Here is an 18,932-nt window from a genome sequence, read left to right on the forward strand (position 1 = left end):
CGTCAGGTAGGAGGGATTTGGAAAGGAATAAAGCTCACTTTAAAACAAAACTGCTGTCTTACCCAAAGGTGAATGGGCTCTTCTGCTGTTGTCTTCATCTCTCAAGATCGTTTCTGGTTTCTGGTTTGCTGTTGGTTTTGGGCTAGGGGGAGGAACTGTAGGGTCGTCGTTCAAAGTAAAGTTTACTGCAAATTAAAGTGAGACCTCGGAGACAGAATGATGAAATTGGGGACTGAAATAAGGTTATAGAATTACAAGAGAAATAATGGAGGAAAACCCAGACGATAGAGCTGCGAGTATAACAGCAGCTCAGCGGCAGAGCGCTTCCCAGCTGAGTAAAACTCCCGGCTCAACCCCAGCAACACATGCACCTTGTGAAGGGAACTGCGCCGGATCCGTTAAAAACCAAATTGGTGGCAGAGAAGGGAAACCACGCGCTGAGGACCAAACAAAGACATGCCTGCCATCTGAAGGCCGTACAAAGGCGAGCCTTTAGAGTGACAACAGGGCAGTTTTTAAAAAATTATCTTTACATAATGCGGGGTTCCATAAAGGCGCTTCCATGCAAGCCTCTAGTGTGCTCTGGGCACATTCCCTTCCAACCCTCATATTCCAGTGTCGGAGAATTCATGCAGGCATACACGTCACTCTTGTGTTCTTGTTGTCCAAAATTTGGTCACGTGGCCATGCGTGGCTGCAAAGGTGTCTAGCAAGTCTCCGGCTGGGTGTTGTGTATCTCATAACCTGCTGGAGAAAAGGCCTCACAGAGGAGATAGTTTGGCTGGGTGCTGAAGCTGAGTTCTGAGGTTAGGCTTTGGGAAAAGAACATTCCTGACCCAGGGTGGTAGTGAAAACACTGTGGGGGAGTGGAAGCCTGGGTCATGGTGAGTAACTTGTTGTGGCTGGGAAGACAAAAATAAAAGAACAGCTACTGTTCATTCCGAAGCCTCAGCCTGCCAGAAGACAAGCACATGGCTGTATAAGCCGAGGCTTTCGGCACCAGATGTTAAGCTGAGGACGTAACCGCTTCCGAGGTATGGTTGAGGGGAAGGTTTTACTGTAGATGCCAGGCATCTGAAAGACTCCAGAGCAGAGAGAGAGAAAGTAGTAGATTGAACATGGCCACCAGACTGGACTTGGCCATGAGAGGAGAGAGAAACGGCGAGAGAGAGAGAGAGAGGGGAAGAGAGAGTGTGGACAAAGGAGACCAAGAGAGAGGGCACCTAGAGAGAAGACAAAAGAGAGAAGGTACCGCCCCAAATGGTAGGTTTTTATAGGAATGAGAAGCTGGGGGGTGGAAGCCCATGAGCTGGAGAAGTTTAGGGCAGGGGGCAGGGTAAGAAGAACCAGAATGTCTGCATAGACGTGATAACAGGTACTTGTGATACCGAGTGAACCTGGAGGCCAGCACTGCTTTGGTAGGCTAGTAGGCACCACGGATAGCCATTTGCCCCCTTTGACAGGGATTAGGAAATGGCTCCTTTGGGAGAAGGGATCGGGAGCCAGATTTTGGTGGACCTGGCAGTGTCTGAAAGCCCAGCAGCCCTGTGGAATGCATTGTTGTTTCTCCTGTGCAGAGGAGGACACTGAAGTTGAAAGTGTTTTACCAAAAATCACGCCATGTGAAGTTGTGATTTGTACCTCATGGGCTCTCTGAATGCCAAAGGCTGTGGTTTCCTCTTGTGCTATGATTTACAAAGAGACCTGATTGCTATCTTAATGAAACAAACAAACAAACAAACAAACAAAAAATACGCAAGGCAAATGTAAAATAAGTATTTCTCAGGTTGCATGTGTTACTTTTTGTAGGTAAATATTTTATGTGCTTGCCTAATTATGTTTACCTGTAAAATAAAGTAGACTTTAGCTGTGTCTTAGTTACTGTTCCATTACTGTGAAGAGACACTATGAGCAAGGTAACCGAGGTAAAGGAAGCATTTCATTGGAGGCTGGCTTACAGTTTCAGAGGGTGAATCCAATGACGATGGGAAGCTGACAGGCATGGTGCTGGAGCAGTAGCTGAGACCTTTACATCCTGATCTGCCAGCAGCAGATATATTCACAGAGAGATGCTAGACTTGGTGTGGCCGTTTGAAACTCAAAGAAATTCACATCTCCTCCCCCCAGGCCATACCTCCTAATCCTTCCAATCTTTCTCAAATGGGTGCTACCCTCTGGTGACTAAGCATATAAACATGTGAGCCTATAGGAATTATTCTTATTCAAACCACCACAAGCTGTACATTGGATAGCTAAATTTTTAGCTCTGATAACTATTTATGGTCCATACTCTGGCATCAGGCCACTTAATGACATCCCTAACTTCTTTGTTCCTAAAAGGGGTGAGAATTGTGCCCCTGCCTAGTCTCAGGAGGTTTTATGTTTAAATTAGGTTGCAGCTGTCACGGGACAAATGAGGATTATTGTAGACATGGGCTTTGCCTTCCTAAAAGTATACAATGGCTAAAGCCCCGGCAGTTGCCTGAGGGAATGCTCACAGCCAGGGACAGGGTCTCTGAAGCATTGAAACAAGCAACTTGGTCAAGAGGCATGGCACTGTGCCGTCCTGACTCAGATAAGTTGCCCCGGGCTGCTCTGGGAGGCAGCAGAGAAGGCTGAGCTGGCACGGGTGCTGCCCCGGCCTGGTGAAAGACTGTTCCTCCAGCCTTTCCGGTTGCTGGGAAATGCTTGGGCTAGGGAGTTGGTCTGGATGATTGTCAACAGCTTGGCGAGGGTGGAGGAGACTGTCCAGACGTGCCAGGCTATGAGGAATGTGAGAGCTGCCAGGCGAGCAGTCCCCTGGCACATCTGGGTGAGGCTGGTGGCTGGGAAAGAGACAAGATGGGGTTGTCAGGGACTGTGGTGACAGTCCTCATTCTGCAGAGGTACCTGTGAGGACAGAGTGGGCCTGGGAAAACTAAATCTAGGTGAAAGGGCATCGAGATCTCACCGCTGATGTAGCGTGGCCTGGAGCACCCATCTTACTTCTACTCTCGAAAGAACAGGATCATTCTAGGTCTGGAGAGGGTTCCGTCATGGTCTGGAGGTCCAAAATCCTTAGTGTAGGAGAATGTGTGCCCACATGTATGGGCGTGGTTCACAGATGCAAGTATCCAGTACACTCCATACAGTTGAAGGAGTCTTCCTTTCTGTATCCCCTCGTGAGAGCCAGGCCATATGTCTCTATACTCAATGACAGACAGCCTTAACCTTAGTTCAAATGAAGCCCCCGAAGCTCACGGAGAAGAGAGTACTTTCATCTCTTGGACTATGGAGTTTTCGGTTAGACTGTGGTTTCTTGGGCAGTAGGTATTGTGCACAGCCCCAGACCCAACAGAGGACAGAACTCCGGGCCATCTCAAGGAATGAGCTCAGCTCGTCTGGTGCTCATAGGGCACGCTTGGCCATACCTCGTGAACAGCAGCTCTGCAGGGAAGGCCAAGAGAGCTGGTAGCGGGAGCTATAGCAGCCAGGGCAAGCGGCACCTTGCATCTGTGTGCTGAGTCAAGCCAGGCAGTATCAGTCAAGCAAGCAGAAATGGGAGAGAGGGCATGTCTGGTATGGCTTACGGCTATGAACTCTGGTGGGGATCCAAGCTTGGAGCCATGTTGGTCTGAGCCTCTTAGGAACCAACGCCATAGGAGTTTGTTCCAGGTGAGCGAGGGAGGAAAGCAGCCAGCCTGGCACGCTGACAAAAACCGTGGGGGCTGAGTCATTCATCTGTGGGCTGTCTTTGTCAGGTACTGTGCTGTGGGGCTGGAGGATGCTGGTCCAGGGCCTGAGCTGGAGGAGGAGGCTAATGACAGCGTGAGGAGTATGTTCCCCAGAGATGCTTCCTGCTAGAGGGCATGTGGCGGCTTCTCTTTTCATCTTCACAATGAGCATCTTATCCTGAGCTGGTTTAAAGGAGGGAGGAGACCAGGCAAGGAGGAGCCCCAAAGCCACGCCCAGGGCAGCACTCCTGTACCCGAAGAGTTCTTGGGTCTCCGCAGACAGTCTTGGTGACTCACAGGGTGAGGGGAGCAGCTTGCTGCCATCCAGTTACCTTCAGAGTCTCACTTCCTCAGGAAGCCCTTAGCATTTGGGGGTCAGGAGTGGGGTGGGGAGCACATGATTTCCAGCTAGATGGACTTGGGTTTAAATTCCAGATTTAAGCTGTGTAAATTTAAGTGCTGTTTGTTCACTCCATGAACTCAGCTCCTCATTCCACATTGTGACTGGCATTAGTTATTGCTACATTATAGCATTGACATGCGTGCTCAAACTGGAGCTGAACACGTGACTGTGGTCAACAAATGGCTGTTTTAAAGACCACAGCCCAGTACCAGAATTCACAAAGTGCTGCCAAAGACAAAGTCGAGGAGATGACTGCCAATGGGCAATAGATTAACGAAATGGATAGGCAGTTCTCAAAAGAAGAGACACAAATGGGCAGTAAATATTTTAAAACCTGGTCAACATCCATAGTTATTAGGGAAATGCTTTTTGATATATTATCCTAATCAGAATGGCTGTCACCAATAAATGTGATAACTAACGTCAGAGAGGAAGGAGAAACCCTTATTCGTTGCTAGTTTGGAGTGCAAATTATACAGTCAAATCAGTATGGCACAAGTTATTATAGGGGTCCCTCAAAAAGTGAAAAACAGAATTTCCACATGACACCGCCATTCTACTCTTGGGCATATACCTAGAGACTCCATACCCTCCAACAGAGATGCTTGCACATGCGTCCATGTTCATTGCTGCTCCTTTGACAATAGCAAGGAAGTGGAACCAACCTAGATGGTCGTCAACAGATGAGTGGATCATGAAAATGTACTTAGACATATTTGTCCTCATATTTGGATTTTAGCCTATAACATATGCATGCGTGTATGTAAATAGGCGTAAGAGTGGTATCTTAGGGTCTCTATTGCTGTGAAGAGACATCATGACCACAGCAATTCTTTTTTTTTTTAAATATTTATTTATTTATTTATTATGTATACAATATTCTATCTGTGTGTATCCCTGCAGGCCAGAAGAGGGCACCAGACCTTATTACAGATGGCTATGAGCCACCATGTGGTTGCTGGGAATTGAACTCAGGACCTTTGGAAGAGCAGGCAATGCTCTTAACCACTGAGCCATCTCTCCAGCCCGACCACAGCAATTCTTATAAAGAAAAACATTTAATTGGAGCTAGCTCACAGTTTCAGAGGTTCAGCCCATTATCATCACAACAGGACATGGTGGTGTGCAGGCAGCCATGGTGCTGGAGAAGGAGCTGAGGGCTCTGCATCTTGATCCGCAGGCAGCAGAAGAAAACCTAGTGCCATGCTGGGCATTGCTTGAGCATAGGAAGTCAGGAGAAGGCATCCCATTTTCTAGAAGTAGAGGTAAGGATGGTTGTGCCCTGCCATGTGGGTGCTGGGAGTCAAACCCTGGTCCTCTGTGAGAGCAGCAAGTGCTCTTAGATGCTGGGCCGTCTCCCTCGTCCTGAAAATGTGACTTAAAAGGTATTCTGGGAGAGGGGTTTTGAAACCTGATATTTTCTCCTTTTTTTCCTTTGTTTATACTATATCAAATATCTATTACTATATTATTTAACTTGAAAATCACATTTCTATAGATAAAGTGTGACTTTAATTTCAAAATTAAGTATAGTAGCTCTTTTTAATGGTTATTTTTCAGTTACTGCTTACCTAATGGGCCAGATTCTGCTAGGCACTGTACACGCAAAGGCAGATGAGAAACAGTTTCTCCCTGGTGGAGCTTCCGTCTGTGAGGAGAGGGGGCCATGTGCAGTGAGGCACAAGAGCTGGACCAGTTGCTGATGGACGGAGAGGAAGGACAGGCCAGAGAATCGATGGGAACCCCGTCCCACCCACAAGACTATCAGGAAGAAAGAGCAGTTTTCCAAGCTTTTGCAGTAGGAGGACCAGACAGAAGTGGCACTGTTGGAATCTGGCCATAGACTTCCTCACAAGGAAGGCAGGAGCTGCTGGTAGAGGCTCCCTTGGCAAGCAAACCTGTGGGGCTTCGGCTCCTGCTGGCATTTGAGCCCACTCAGGTCGGGCTAGGGCAAGGTCGGTAGTCAGGTGGGTGGACATGGGCAGGGAACCCGGCCAAGCCTGACTATAAGAGGGTGTTAATGTGCTACCTGTCAGTACAGAGTTCTTCCCAGGCTCAGGGTTCAGGTCATATGTGGGCCTCTCTCAAGCCATGAGACTCATCACTTGACTGGGATCTATGAATGCAGAGAGCAGGATCCAAGGAGCGTGGGCAGGAAGGGCCTCACGGCCCAGGAGCCCTGAAATGCTGATTGCAAGTTAGGAAAGAGTTCAGTGGACAGAGCGACTTCTGCAGTTGCTGGGAACCCTGGCAACCTCCTGCGCAGCATTTACGTAAAAAAGAGCCAGGGGTGCCCTTGGTATTCAGGGTCTCAGTAATCTACAGACAAATGGAAAGCCATGTGATAGACATTTGGTGAGTCATTTGGATGAGATAAGAACAGGCGCTTAGTCTGCTGGGCTGTTGGGTGCCATTTAACTGATAACAGAAGCAGACGCAGCAAGTTTCCTTTGCTGGACTCTGCACTGTTCCTGCAGACAGTATGAACTTCACGTTTCTCTCCTTCAATCCCCATTAAATCCAGTACTCAGGACCACACCTGCTTCACAAATGGGAATGTGGCGTGAGAGGTGGTGACTCACCCCATCTTGCTGGTCTCACAAGCTCAGATGCAGTCCCCTTGGTCCTGTGTTCTCACCTCTGCCCACCGTTAGTGTACCTGAATGTAGCCCTAGTTCTGCCCCAAGCTAACAAAATTAAAGTCTTTGTCAGATGGCTCTGGGCAGTATCCTTTTCTTAAAGCTCTGCAGGTAATCCCCAGGCAGCCATGGCTAGGAACTGTTGTTGTCTTGTCGTCTGCAGAGGTGTTTCACACTGTCTTCTTTTTCTTCACAAGGCTCATCCCACCTTCTTGATAGCCGGGGTTTCACATTTGCCTGAGTGATGGTGTGGATGAAGAGAACGTTCACATTGTTTGTCTTAGCTGGTTCAGGTCACTGTAACAGTTAGTAACAGTTGAGATTGAGAAGCCCACAATCAAGGCATTGGCAAAATCACTTCTTAGCTCCCAGCTGGTATATTGCAAGGGGCTGCTATGTCTCTGAGGTCTCTTCTATAAGAGCACTAATGCCATTTACAATGGCAGAGCCTTCCAGACCTCATGAGGTCCAGTTTCTAATACCACTGTGCTGAAAGTTAGGAATTCAAAGTACGAGCTTTTGGGGATGCAGATATTGAGACTTTTAACACATCTCCATCATCAGATTTGTGCCCATATGGTCTCCTTTCTGCCTGCTGGCATGGGGGCACCCGTGTCTTAGTCCCTGTTCTATTGCTATGAAGAGACCCCTATGACCAAGGCAACTCATAAAAGGAGCATTTAATTGGGGACTGGCTTACAGCTTCAGAGGTATAGTCTGTTCTCATCATGGCAGGGAGCATGGCAGCATGCAGGCAGATGTAGTGCTGGAGAAGTAGCTGAGAGCTACATCCTGATCTGTAGGCCAAGAGAGAAATGACACTGGGCCTGGCTCGGGTATTTAAAACCTCTAAGCCTCCCACTTCCTCTACTCCTTCTAATCCTTCCAATCCCATCAAAGAGTTCTACTCCATAGTAAGTAAGCATTAAAATATATGAGCCCGTGGGAGACATTCTCATTCAAACCTCCACACTCCCCGTTGCTCATTTGTGAATCTGTCTTATTTTATCTTAATTAAAGGTGGGGCTCTGGCAACTCTTCCCTCTCCAATATTATTTTTCTGTTGTAACATTCCACTTGTTCCCATCTCTCTAATGTATCTACCTAGTTGTCCATCTATTGGTCAGCCTATCGCTGAATGGCCACTTTGTCTCTCCGCTATCCATTTGTGAATGTCTGCACATTTCCTCCAATTTCTTACGCATTCTAGTAATTGCCCTATTTTTCTGCTCCTGAAAATCATTTTCTGTTTCTTTCCTGCGGTTTATCTTTTCTCACTCCCATTTAAGTCTGGTCTGAGCATCAATTTTTTTTTTTCTTGTTGCTCTCCAAGCCTCTACCCATAAGGCACATCAATAATCTGCCAAAAGCCATGGCCACATCTCAAGCCTTGTCTTGGCTTCTCTGCAGGAGCTTGTATAACAGGTTGTCCCACCTTCTCCCGGCTTTTGGAAACCCTCTCCTTGCTCTCTTCTTAGCCATCTTCCCTCACTTTCTGTGGTTGGCTCATCATGGTTCTTCACTTTGGCCTCTTCTCTGGACCTCAGTCCCTACCGATCTCCTTCATTCTGTTAGACTGAAAAGCCTCTCTTTATGCCACACTCCAGACCTTTCCCCGGAACCCCATGCTCGTATGTTCAACCATCCAGCAAACAGGCTTTCTCAGTCCTGTAGCAGATACCCCAGTTCCAACAAGCCTGAAAGTGAGCTGCTGTCCTTCTCTGAAGTCACTACCCTGCTCCGGCAGACGAGAGTCAGAACCTAGGTCACCCGAGTCCTTCTAGATGTTTCTTCCACGCCACGCTCACGAGCACAAACCACGCTGGTTGTACCTTTGTAGTAAATCAAGTAACAAATTGGTTATTTGGTTCACCAAATTCCTGCTGGCTCAGGACAGGTTCATCTCTATTTTGAATCTTTAGGATAATTTTCTGACTGGGCCTGCTTATATTTTTGCTTCTATGCTGGTTTTCAAAAACCACCAGATTGATCATTTCAAAAGTCACAGTAATACATGATTTCTTTTTCTTTTTTTAGTTTAAGATTTAATTAATTAATTAATTAATTAATTCATTATGTGTACAGGCCCTCAGGCCGGAAGAGGGATCCAGATCTCATTATGGATGGTTGTAAGCCACCATGTGGTTGCTGGGAATTGAACTCAGGACCTCTGGAAAAGCAGCCAGTGTTCTTAACCGCTGAGCCATCTCTCCAGCCCTGTAACACATAATTTCTTTGCTCAAAAACTGTAAAGGTTTCCCACCTAACTTAGTTCTCTTAGATGTCTGGCCCCCACAGGTTACATCTTCTTTACCTCTTCCTTTTGCCTCCTCACTGAGGCCTGCACCTCAGACATATGGCTGCCTGAGGGCCTCTGCGTTTGCTGGTCCCTCTAGGCTGTTCCTGCACACAGTCCTGAGTTTGTCCCACGTCTTTCTTCTCCAGGCTTGTGTGTGAATGTCTTCTTGACAGGCAGTCCGACAGCCTGATATAAAATAACGATCTGCCCCCTCCACTCTCACACCTGGCTCTTTCTCTTTAGCCACTTGTCCTGTCTTCTAGTAGCATACAAAGCTACTGATTTACTTCTGTTCTTTTTCCTTTAGAGAGTTCTTTTCATGAGGCCAAGGAAAGGTTTTTTTTTTTTTTCTCTCCATAGCTATTTTCCTAGGACCCAGATCCAAAATAAGACACTAGTGGGTTGAATTTAACTAAATCCTCCCAAGACCACTTCAGAATAACTGGAGTAACCCAGTTTATAGATGAAGAAGTCTGAGGCCCAGAGAGGTAAAGTGACTTTCTGAAAATAGCATAGCTTGCTAGAACAGAACTAAGACTGAGATCTTCCCAGTGTCCACTTCGTCATCGTTGTCTGCCATCTTTCTGGCAAGTTTGCTTCCCTAGCATTCACTTCCTTAAGAGGCCCCAGTTTTCAGCACCATGCTGTGGGCAAGCGGCCCCCACAGAATAACAAGATCCCTGCAAACAATGTTTTAAATGTGACTGGAGGTATCGGAAGCTGAAATTGGATGCCATGTATGTAATTTCTATGCAGAAATCAAGTTATATTGTTAGCTCATTTGGTGGGACTGAGGTGAGGGCCTATATAAAGCTATGCAAATTTTTGTAACAATATTTTCCTTAAAGTTCTTTCCAGGAATATTATTAAGCCTTCCGAGCTGACGAGGATCTCTCATAGGGGCCCGGAGAGATGACTGTGTGGTCAAGAGCATTTGTTCTTGCAGAGGACCCAGGTTCGAGTCCCACTACCTACCTGGTGGCTCACAACCATCCATAACTCCCGCGCCAGGAGATTTGATGCTCTCCCTTTTACCTCCATGGGCATCAGGCATACGTGCAAGCAAAGCATTCATACACAGAAAATAAAAAGAAATCGATCCTTTTAAAAACAAAATCTATCACAGAAGGCAGAGATAAGAGGGGGTATGTGTGACATACTGTTCTGCCCCAGAGGCAAGGAGTAGGTGGGAGCCTGCTAGGTCCTCACTGAGACAGACCAACCACCCACACTGGCTAGACAGGGTGATGCTCTGTTGGCAGTCATGTGATGAGAGGAGAATAGTCAGAACTGAGAGGCTCACAGGCCTACAGATGCTTAGATTAGGAGTTCCCCAATAAAATGTATAGAGTGATCTCAGCATCTCTGGGCTACAGCCTGCCAGCTCAGAGCCCACGCCTCCACACGGTTTTCATGCTTCATGTTTGAATGTAATAGGATATCTAAGGAGCTTAAGCTATCTGAAAAGAACTGAGATATGAAAGACAGAAACCAAGAGGCAACAACAGCAACAGCACCAAGCAATGCAGGCGATATAGAGCTGGGGTGTGGTTCAGTGGTACAGTACAGGAAATGAACAGCCGACCAACCAACTCCCCTAAACCGTGATGCTAGACTCAGAAGTAAGGTTTGGTGTAGGTACATGTAGCAAGGAGAGCTCAGAGAAAGAGAACGAAGTCCTGGAATAAAAAGCAGAAGGAAATAGCTACAGGGTTTGGATGAGAAAGTTGCAACAAATAAAGAAGGCAGAGGAATGGAAAACAATTGGGTTATTCTTTAAAAGCCCAATATCTGAATTAGCAAGATGTACAGAAGAAGGGAATAGGGATCCTGAAGGAGAAAGCATCCTAGAAATAACAAGAAAAACGTATTGGGGTTGAGGAGGCAGCTGAATTGGGAAACCGCTTACCTAGCATGCAGGAGGTCCTGGGTTCTCACCTTAGCAGGCACAGCAGGACACGCCTTCAATCTCAAGGTTGGAGATGCAAAGATGAAAATCAGGGATCGTCCATGGCTACTTAGCAAGCTTGAAGTCAGCCTGGCTACATGAGAGCCTGTCTCAAAAAAGAAATAAGCAAATAACTAAATACAGAGAAGAATTTTTTTCCTCTGTTTTATTATTATTCTTTAGATGACTGTTTGTTTTTTATGAAGAGATGGAAAGGGTGTGAATTCCCACATAAGAGAGGAGGTTGGGAAGATCTTGGAGGAGGTGGGGAGGGGAAACCATGATCAGAATACACTTTATGAAAAAAAAAAATCTAATTTCAACAAAAGAAAACCAGAAACATACAAATAGAGAGAGAACGGCAGAGTTGAAACTATTTGACCGGAGTACTTGGAACAAAGCGCTACAAATGGAAACCAAAAAAAAAGACGCATGCAGATGGAAGCCTCTAGACAGTGATGGGGTGTGACCCAGTGGAAGAACGGGGCACAAACAGCCTGTGCATGCAAATCAATAGGTGAGATGTGAAACTCCGGCGTCTGAGTGGATTCTGCGTGAGAACAGAAGGATGGCAACACTGGCTAGAAGACACTGAATCCAGACCTTTGAAAGGAGAGCTCTCGGAGCAGAGAGGTTCAGCAGATAAACGTGCTTGCCACCGGCTGGGCGGTGGTGGCGCACACCTTTAATCCCAGCAGGCGGGAGGCAGAGGCAGGCGGATTTCTGTGAGTTCAAGGCCAACCTGGTCTACAGAGCTTGTTCCAGGACACACTTCAAAGCTACAGAGAAACCCTGTCTCCAAAAACTGGGGGGCAAAAGTGCTTGCCACCAGGGCTGATAACCCAAGTTCAACCCCCAGGACCCCCAAACCAACTCCTTCATCTTGCCCTCAGAAGTAATACACAAGGACTATGGCATCCTTGCGTGTGCACCTGCACACTAAATAAATACGCAAATGCATTTACATATTAAAAATTTCCAGAGGAGATGACTTCTGAGAAACTGCCAGCGAAAACGAGTGGGTGGCAGGATGGTGCTGTCTGATGTGCCCGTTTCCTGCCTCCCACAGAGGCTTTCTGAGAAGCTACGGCTGCTGTCTGTTCTACCAACTAGGGAGTAAACCAGAAAGAATAAGCGGGATTGCCTATTAAGCCCTGAAGCCATCTAGTTTGGGTTTGGTGTAGGAGGAGAGGAATTTCCAGAAGGGAGAACTTCAAGAAATTAAAAACAAACAAAACAAAACGAAAAAAAAAAAAAACGTATTGGTTACATAACAGTTTGGGGCTGTACTTTGAGTCGTATAGTTTTGTGAGAAAAATAAGGCTGAATCTGTGAGCGATCGTTATATAGAAAATTAGGCGTTCTCACAGGAGACAGTTGTGGACTCCAGAAATGACAGCTGAGCGGTGTGTGTGGCAGGCGTGAGCCATGACACCCCACATGGCTCTACTGTGAGCATAGCCTCACGGTCATCATAACGAGAAGCTCTGAGGTTGACTGAATAGGAACGGTGTAACTTCGTTAGAGGTATGTGGGCTCAAAGAGAACTAAATCTTTTATTTTGGGTAATAGGAAGTCCGTGACTAACAACACCTAGTGCTCAAAACAAGAGCCAGTAAGTGTGTGGTTTTCAGAAACTGCAGTAGAATAGACATAGCCAAGAGATGAAAGTTGTTGTGTTTGGGCCACGGAAACCAAGGCAATGGAGGTCTGGGAAGGGGCTGCTGCTGCTACTGTGAGCCTGGCGGGACGCCTCGACAGGAAGGGTCATGGATGTGTTTTGCTTTGATTGAAAGCGGGCTCAGTATTTCCAGTATCTGGATGGGTGTTGAAATCAGGACGGTGACGGCTGTAGACACCACGTTCACGGCACTGTCACGTAGATTCTCCTTGTGGGTATTTCCTCTATGGTGGTGTCAGAGGAGCTTAGCTCTGAAAAGGAACTCCTAAGTTTTTTCTCTCTCTTATGAGGAACCACTCCTGGATTTTGTATTCAGCTCAGATTTAATGTCAGCTCTTGACCTGGAGTGAGCCATGGCTTTTGGGAGGCAGGTTTGTGAGTGAAATTCTTAAGCTCTGTGCCTAGGCTCTTTACTAAAACACCCGTCACTTTATGAGCAGATGGGCAGAATGCTCCTTGCCTCTTAGGACCATGTGAGGGATAAAGAGGTCCATGAGAACACAGAGTGTCCTACATGGCAGCTGATACCTTAGTGAGAAGAAAACCCATAGGGAACAGCTGCAGCTAATCCTTGGTCTGAGATAGGAATCCCATTAATGCTGGGCTGGAGCCTTACAGACGAACTTTTGAGGGGGAGCATGGGTCCTGGGAGGGGCTCGAGGGGGTAGAGCGGGTAGAGGAGATAGGGGCTGTACCATAAGTCATCAAACTCAGCAGATGTTCTTATTGAATTTCCAGTACAGTGTCTTCTCATAGCAGCCCGGCAGATTCACAGGGCTCAGGTCTCGGGATGTCTTCTGTGTAAGAATCTATAAAAGCACTTAGCTAATTTATGTTCATGGCCAAATGTTACCTGGAAAACGACCTACACCCCAAACAGTGGAGAACAATGACTCTAGGGTCAGCAGCTACTCTACCCTAGGCTTCAAGTGCCTGGTGGTGGAGAGCAATGACTCTAGCTAGGGTCAGCAGCTACTCCTTTACCCTAGGCTTCAAGTGCCTGGTGGTGGCTGCCCATGGATGCCAAGGGCCTGGACTATGCTCCAGTCCTGTGACAGGCTATGGCACCCTGACTGGAAAAAGGACTTGTTAGCATTGCTCTGCTTCACAAGCCAAGACCATGAAATTATCAGTGTATGTTCTTGCAGTTGAAGTCTTGGTTGTGGTCTGCGGTCAGTACCTCATGCAGCATTACTGTGGGGGTTGGGGAGCACTCCCAAAGGCTCACATCCCCGAGGCGGCCCCTTCCTGACACTCCTCTTTTGCCATCTGGATGGAAGAAAGAGGGAGTTGCTACCAGAGTAACGAGGTAGGGGGCCATCCAGTGAGGTGGGAAGACTCAGAAAGGCCAGACCCGGAAGAAGGCCTTGGCCGCTAGGGCCCAGGAGAATAATTGGAAACCAATTCAGATGCCAAACTCAGTGAGTGACCCTTCTGGGATCTGAGGGTGGCCGGAGGAGAGAGAGCTGCTGGGAGAAGCAGGTGAAACTGAGAGTAGAGACTGAATGACAGCTGCGTGCAAGCTGCCAGGATGTACATGGCGGGCATCTTAGTTAGGGCTTCTATCACTGTGAAGAGACATGATCACGGCAACTCTTATAAGGAAAGACATTGAATTGAGATGCTGGTTTACAGTTTCAGAGGTTAAGTCCATTATCATCGTGACGGGGAGCATGGTGGCGTGCAGGCTGACATCTTGATATGCAGGCAACAGAGAGTGAACTGTGACCCTGGGAGTAGCTTGAGCATAGGAGACCTCAAAGCCCATCCCCACAGTGACACACTTCTTCCAACAAGGCCACACCTCCTAATATTGCCACTCCCTTTGGGGGCCATTTTCTTTCAAACAATCACCATGGGGGGGGGGATAAGGGGGTTACAGAAGGAATAAGGAGCTATGCAAGTGGACCAGTGACCTCCCCAGTGTGGGTAGAAAAATCTTGGCAAACTCAACTTTAGCATCTTTATTACTTAGCAACCCCAGTTGGTTCACAGGTCCAGACTGAGAGCCTGGGAGAGATTGTGGGGTATTTAACTCACTCAAATTCCATCAACCCAAAAGTGGAGTTGCTGGGTCTTGAGGTAGGTTGTTTTCTAATTTTCTGAGAAATCTCCATACTGATTTCCAAAGTGACTGTACCAGTTTGTACTCCCACCAGCAATGGAGGAATGTTCCCTTTACCCCACATCCTTTCCAGCATAAGCTGTCATCAGTGTTTTTGATCTTGACCATTCTGACAGGCGTAAGATGGAATCTCAGAGTTGTTTTGATTTGCATTTCTCTGATGGCTAAAGATGTCCAAAGGGGGTTTTGTGAAAGATAAAGGATAAACAAAATAAAAGCAGAGTTCACTGCTAATGTGGCCACCAAGCATGTGCTATCTGTCCAGGGTCTGATGGTTTCTTGTCTGCGTCTTCTAGCCTTTGCCTGGGTCACTGCATGCCAGCTTCATCCTACCGCAGGTCCCTACTGTTTTTGCCTTAATCTTGTGTGTGTCATTTGCTTATCTCAGGTTCTGCAACTTTACCTTAGCAGGGTCTATCAACAATATCTACTTTCTCTCTTTAATTGACCTTAAAGTTCTTTCCTTTATCTTCCAGGGTAGGCCTGGGAGTGTGGGTGACTTAATATTAATGTTGGAAACCTGCAAGGTATTTACTTAAGAAGTTGGAAGAAAATACAAAACACCCAGAGAGCCCACAAACCTCTCAGGGGCCTGCCACAGTGCGGAGTATACAGGGATAGTCAACTAGGAAAGGCCAGGAGAAGGGCTCCCCATTGCCTGGGACATCGGGGTCTCAGAAATCCAGCCATTTGTGTGACCAGATTGGCTGGTGAATTACTATCTATCTTTCACTAAATAAAGGTGGCCTAGAATAAAGAAGGCAAGCAGGTTGACTACAGAGAAAATATCTGTGTGGGGTGTGGAGTGTAGGTTGGGGGGGGTGCTTTCCCACTAAGGATGCTGGTGAGCCAGCTGCCCAAGGCTCTCCCATTGCTGGAAAGCCCCTTCTGGCAGGCCTGCAGCTTATCTCTGGCTAGCTGTGAGCATGCACCACTGGCGGCCTGCCTTCACCACAGTGCCTCTGGCTGGCTTCTGGTGCTTTGTTGACATTAATTATACCTGTATCACCTGTTGCCTTTGCTGTTCACCAGCGCTGCAAATAGCAAGGTCGGCTTCAGTTTTCTTAGTTTCCGTTCACTTCTGTCCTCTCTGTCAAAAGCATGGCCTTTGCTTCCCTTTGTCTGTAAGACTTTTGTCCCCCAACCTGAACACTTGTCAGAACACTTGTCTTTGTGTCTTTGTGATCTGACTACCCTTTCCCTGCCCTTTATGGCTTCCTCACTTCTCCCTGCCTGTTCTTACTCAGGCACTCCTCTTCTTGCCCCCCCCCCCCCCGATCTAGCATCAAGGATCTGCTCTGAGATGGAAGCTGAGTTTTTGTGAGCACAAGAAAGGATAATCCAGACTCCTGGTACCCCATCCTCATTTCCACAAGTGTGGTTGTGATGTGTGGGAGAAAGCACCATGGAAGAGATGCCACTCCTCTCTGGCACAGTGGCCTTGGAGGTTGCTGCTTCCATTACGCAAACCCCTGGGAAGTCTTTGACCCAGCAATTTGATCTGCCAGACTGCTACTTAAGGAATTGATTATGGGTTTATTCCAATACACACATACACAATTGCAAGAAAAAGAAACAATACCTTGCACTAAAATTAAACAGGCGTGAAGTCTGAACATCTCAGTGAGCTTCTGTACAATTAGAATATCCGAACCTGTGGAGCTTCACATTAGATTTTAAGCTTTCAGTATCAAATATATTTTATGCACATATCCTCCACACCCCCCCCCAAAAAAACCCTGAAAAATGCACGACAGAGTTGAAGCTATAAAAGCGATTAGCTTTGTATCTTCTTTCATGGCTTGTGGCTCTTGCACACATTCAGTCCTTCCTTCTTACCTAACTGTTACCTTTCCCTGTTCTCCTGTCTGCACGTCATACTGTGCCCACAAGTACATTTGTTTACATATGAACATATATTGTTGGCTAGGCTCCAGATTTGAAGAACATGTCGGTTTTTTTTCTTTTCTTTCTGAGATTATGTGAGTGTATTAATGTTTTTTTCTTCTAAGCATTCCAAGTTCTTCCGTTTTTATGAAAATTTTGTGGGTTTGTACACACACACACCAAATTTTCATTATCTGTTCATCTGTTAATAGGCAAATTGGTTCCAATCGCTTCCTAGAGTGAGCAAAACAGCAATAAAATGATGTGCAAATATCTCTATGGTAAGGCAAGGAGTTCTCTGGGTATTTGCCCAGGAGAGAAACAGCTGGGTTATGTGCTAGTTCTATATCTACTTTTTTTTTAATATTCAAACTGATTTCCACAGCGGCTGTATTAATTTGCCTTCCCACCAACAGGGTACAAGGATTCCTTCCTGTCCACATCCTCTTCAGCATTTGTTGTCAGGTCTGTTGTTGATAGCCTTCCTGACTGGGATGACATAGTATCTCAAAGTAGTTTCACCATTCCCCCGATTGCTGGGATATTGAAGCCATGTAAACATATTTATCGGCCACTTGTGCTTCTTTCTTATTTTCTTTTCCTGTACTGGAAGCCATCTATTCAGTTTGTTGGCCCATTTGTTAATTGGCAATTTTGTTCCTGTGAATTTTAGTTTATGCGATTCTTTGTAATTCAGGCTCTCAGCCCCTTGTCTGCCGTGTGACTGGCCAGGATTTTCTCCACTCTGTGGGCTGTGTGTGTGCCCTGCTAGTTATTTGCTTTGCTTTGCAGAAACTTTCTGTGTTCGTGTTGTCCATCTGTTAGTGGCTGGGAGTAGAGCCCGCGCTATGGGTGTTCTATGTAAACTGTTCTTGCCCGCCCCCATGAAGAGCATTCCCTGGGCTTCCTTCTCCAAATCAAGGAGTTTCAGGTTTTAAATGAAGACCTTTGATCCACTTTGAAGGGATTTTTGTCTAAGGTGGAGATGCGGATCTATTTTTATCTTCTGCAGGCAGAAATCCAGCTTTGTCATCAGTTTGTTGAACAGGCTATCTTCACCCCCCACTCCCACCCCCGAACGGCGTGTTTATTTTAACCTCCGCTGTCAAAACTTAGTCATAGCTTGTCATTTATTTATGTGTCCTCTGTCCTATTCCATCGGTCTCCCTGTGTATTTTGATGCCACTATCACGCTGTGTTTACCATTACTGTGCTGTAGTGTAGAATCTGAGACCAGGTATAGTGATACCTCCAGCTATGCTCTTACTCTTAAGGATTGCCTTAGCTATTCATGGTCTTTTGTGTCTTTATATGAACTCTTGAATGGTTTTTATTTTCTAAACTTGTCAAATATGGCATCGGAATTTTGATAGGTATCAGCAGGTCACTAGTCTAGGGTTAGTAACCCGCCCGGCAGTTCAGTTATTCCAGGGTCCCGGAGAGGCGCTATCTGGAAGATAAATGGGCTAGGAGAGAAGAAGAAGGCCATGCTACATTTGTCAGAGCCTCCGTTTATTAGAGATGGGGTGCAGCTTTATATATGGTAAGGAGTTGGGGGATGGGCACAGGGGTCTGAGCTCTTGCCACGTGGTTCACGTTGGTCACATAGCCAGGAGGTTACCTTCGGTCCGGTCACTGTAGGCCAAGAAGTCACAAGTTGCCACACCTAGTTCCCTAGATAGTTTGGAATGTGGGGTGGGTTCCGCTAACAGAGAGCTCTCCATCAGCCAATTTGGGTGTGGGGTAGGCTCTGTCAATAGAATGATTCCTAACACAATTATGGGTGTGGGGTTCTCTGTAGACTCCCCAGGGTGATGGTTCCTGCAATAATTTTAGGAGGAAATTGGCTCCCAACAGTATTGGATCTGTTTTAGTGTAGAAGTCTTTTGCTTCTTTGTTTTGATATATTTCTAAATATTTATTTTTTGGGGGGGTAGAGTTTCAAATACTATATGTAATTATCAGAAAAAGAATTTGTGGGGACTTAAATGCCAAGCCTTTGAGAGTCATGTAGAATTTATAGTTCAACTATGTAGGGCACCACACGTGGATTCTAGGGGACCCGGGGCACATGCATATTATGTAGCACTTAAATGACACTGCAGAACACTGGGAGGGCTCACATTAAGCCACACCTCACTCCTTCCCATCTTTATAAAAAAATCTGGCTAACAGGAAAGACCCCCCCCATCAGAAAATATAGGCCTATCATGGGTAGTTTTCTTTTCTTTTCTTTG

General features: G+C 46.6%; 1 protein-coding gene across 3 annotated transcripts in view; it reads left to right on the forward strand.

Annotated features, from left to right (window-relative positions):
• The window catches only part of St6gal1 (ST6 beta-galactoside alpha-2,6-sialyltransferase 1), a 140,159-nt gene that overhangs the window by 9,938 nt on the left and 111,289 nt on the right, over positions 1-18,932 (forward strand). The gene's annotated exons all lie outside the window — the stretch shown is intronic.

Source organism: Microtus ochrogaster, chromosome 2 (assembly GCF_000317375.1).
Source record: "Microtus ochrogaster isolate Prairie Vole_2 chromosome 2, MicOch1.0, whole genome shotgun sequence".
NCBI classification, from domain to species: domain Eukaryota; kingdom Metazoa; phylum Chordata; class Mammalia; order Rodentia; family Cricetidae; genus Microtus; species Microtus ochrogaster.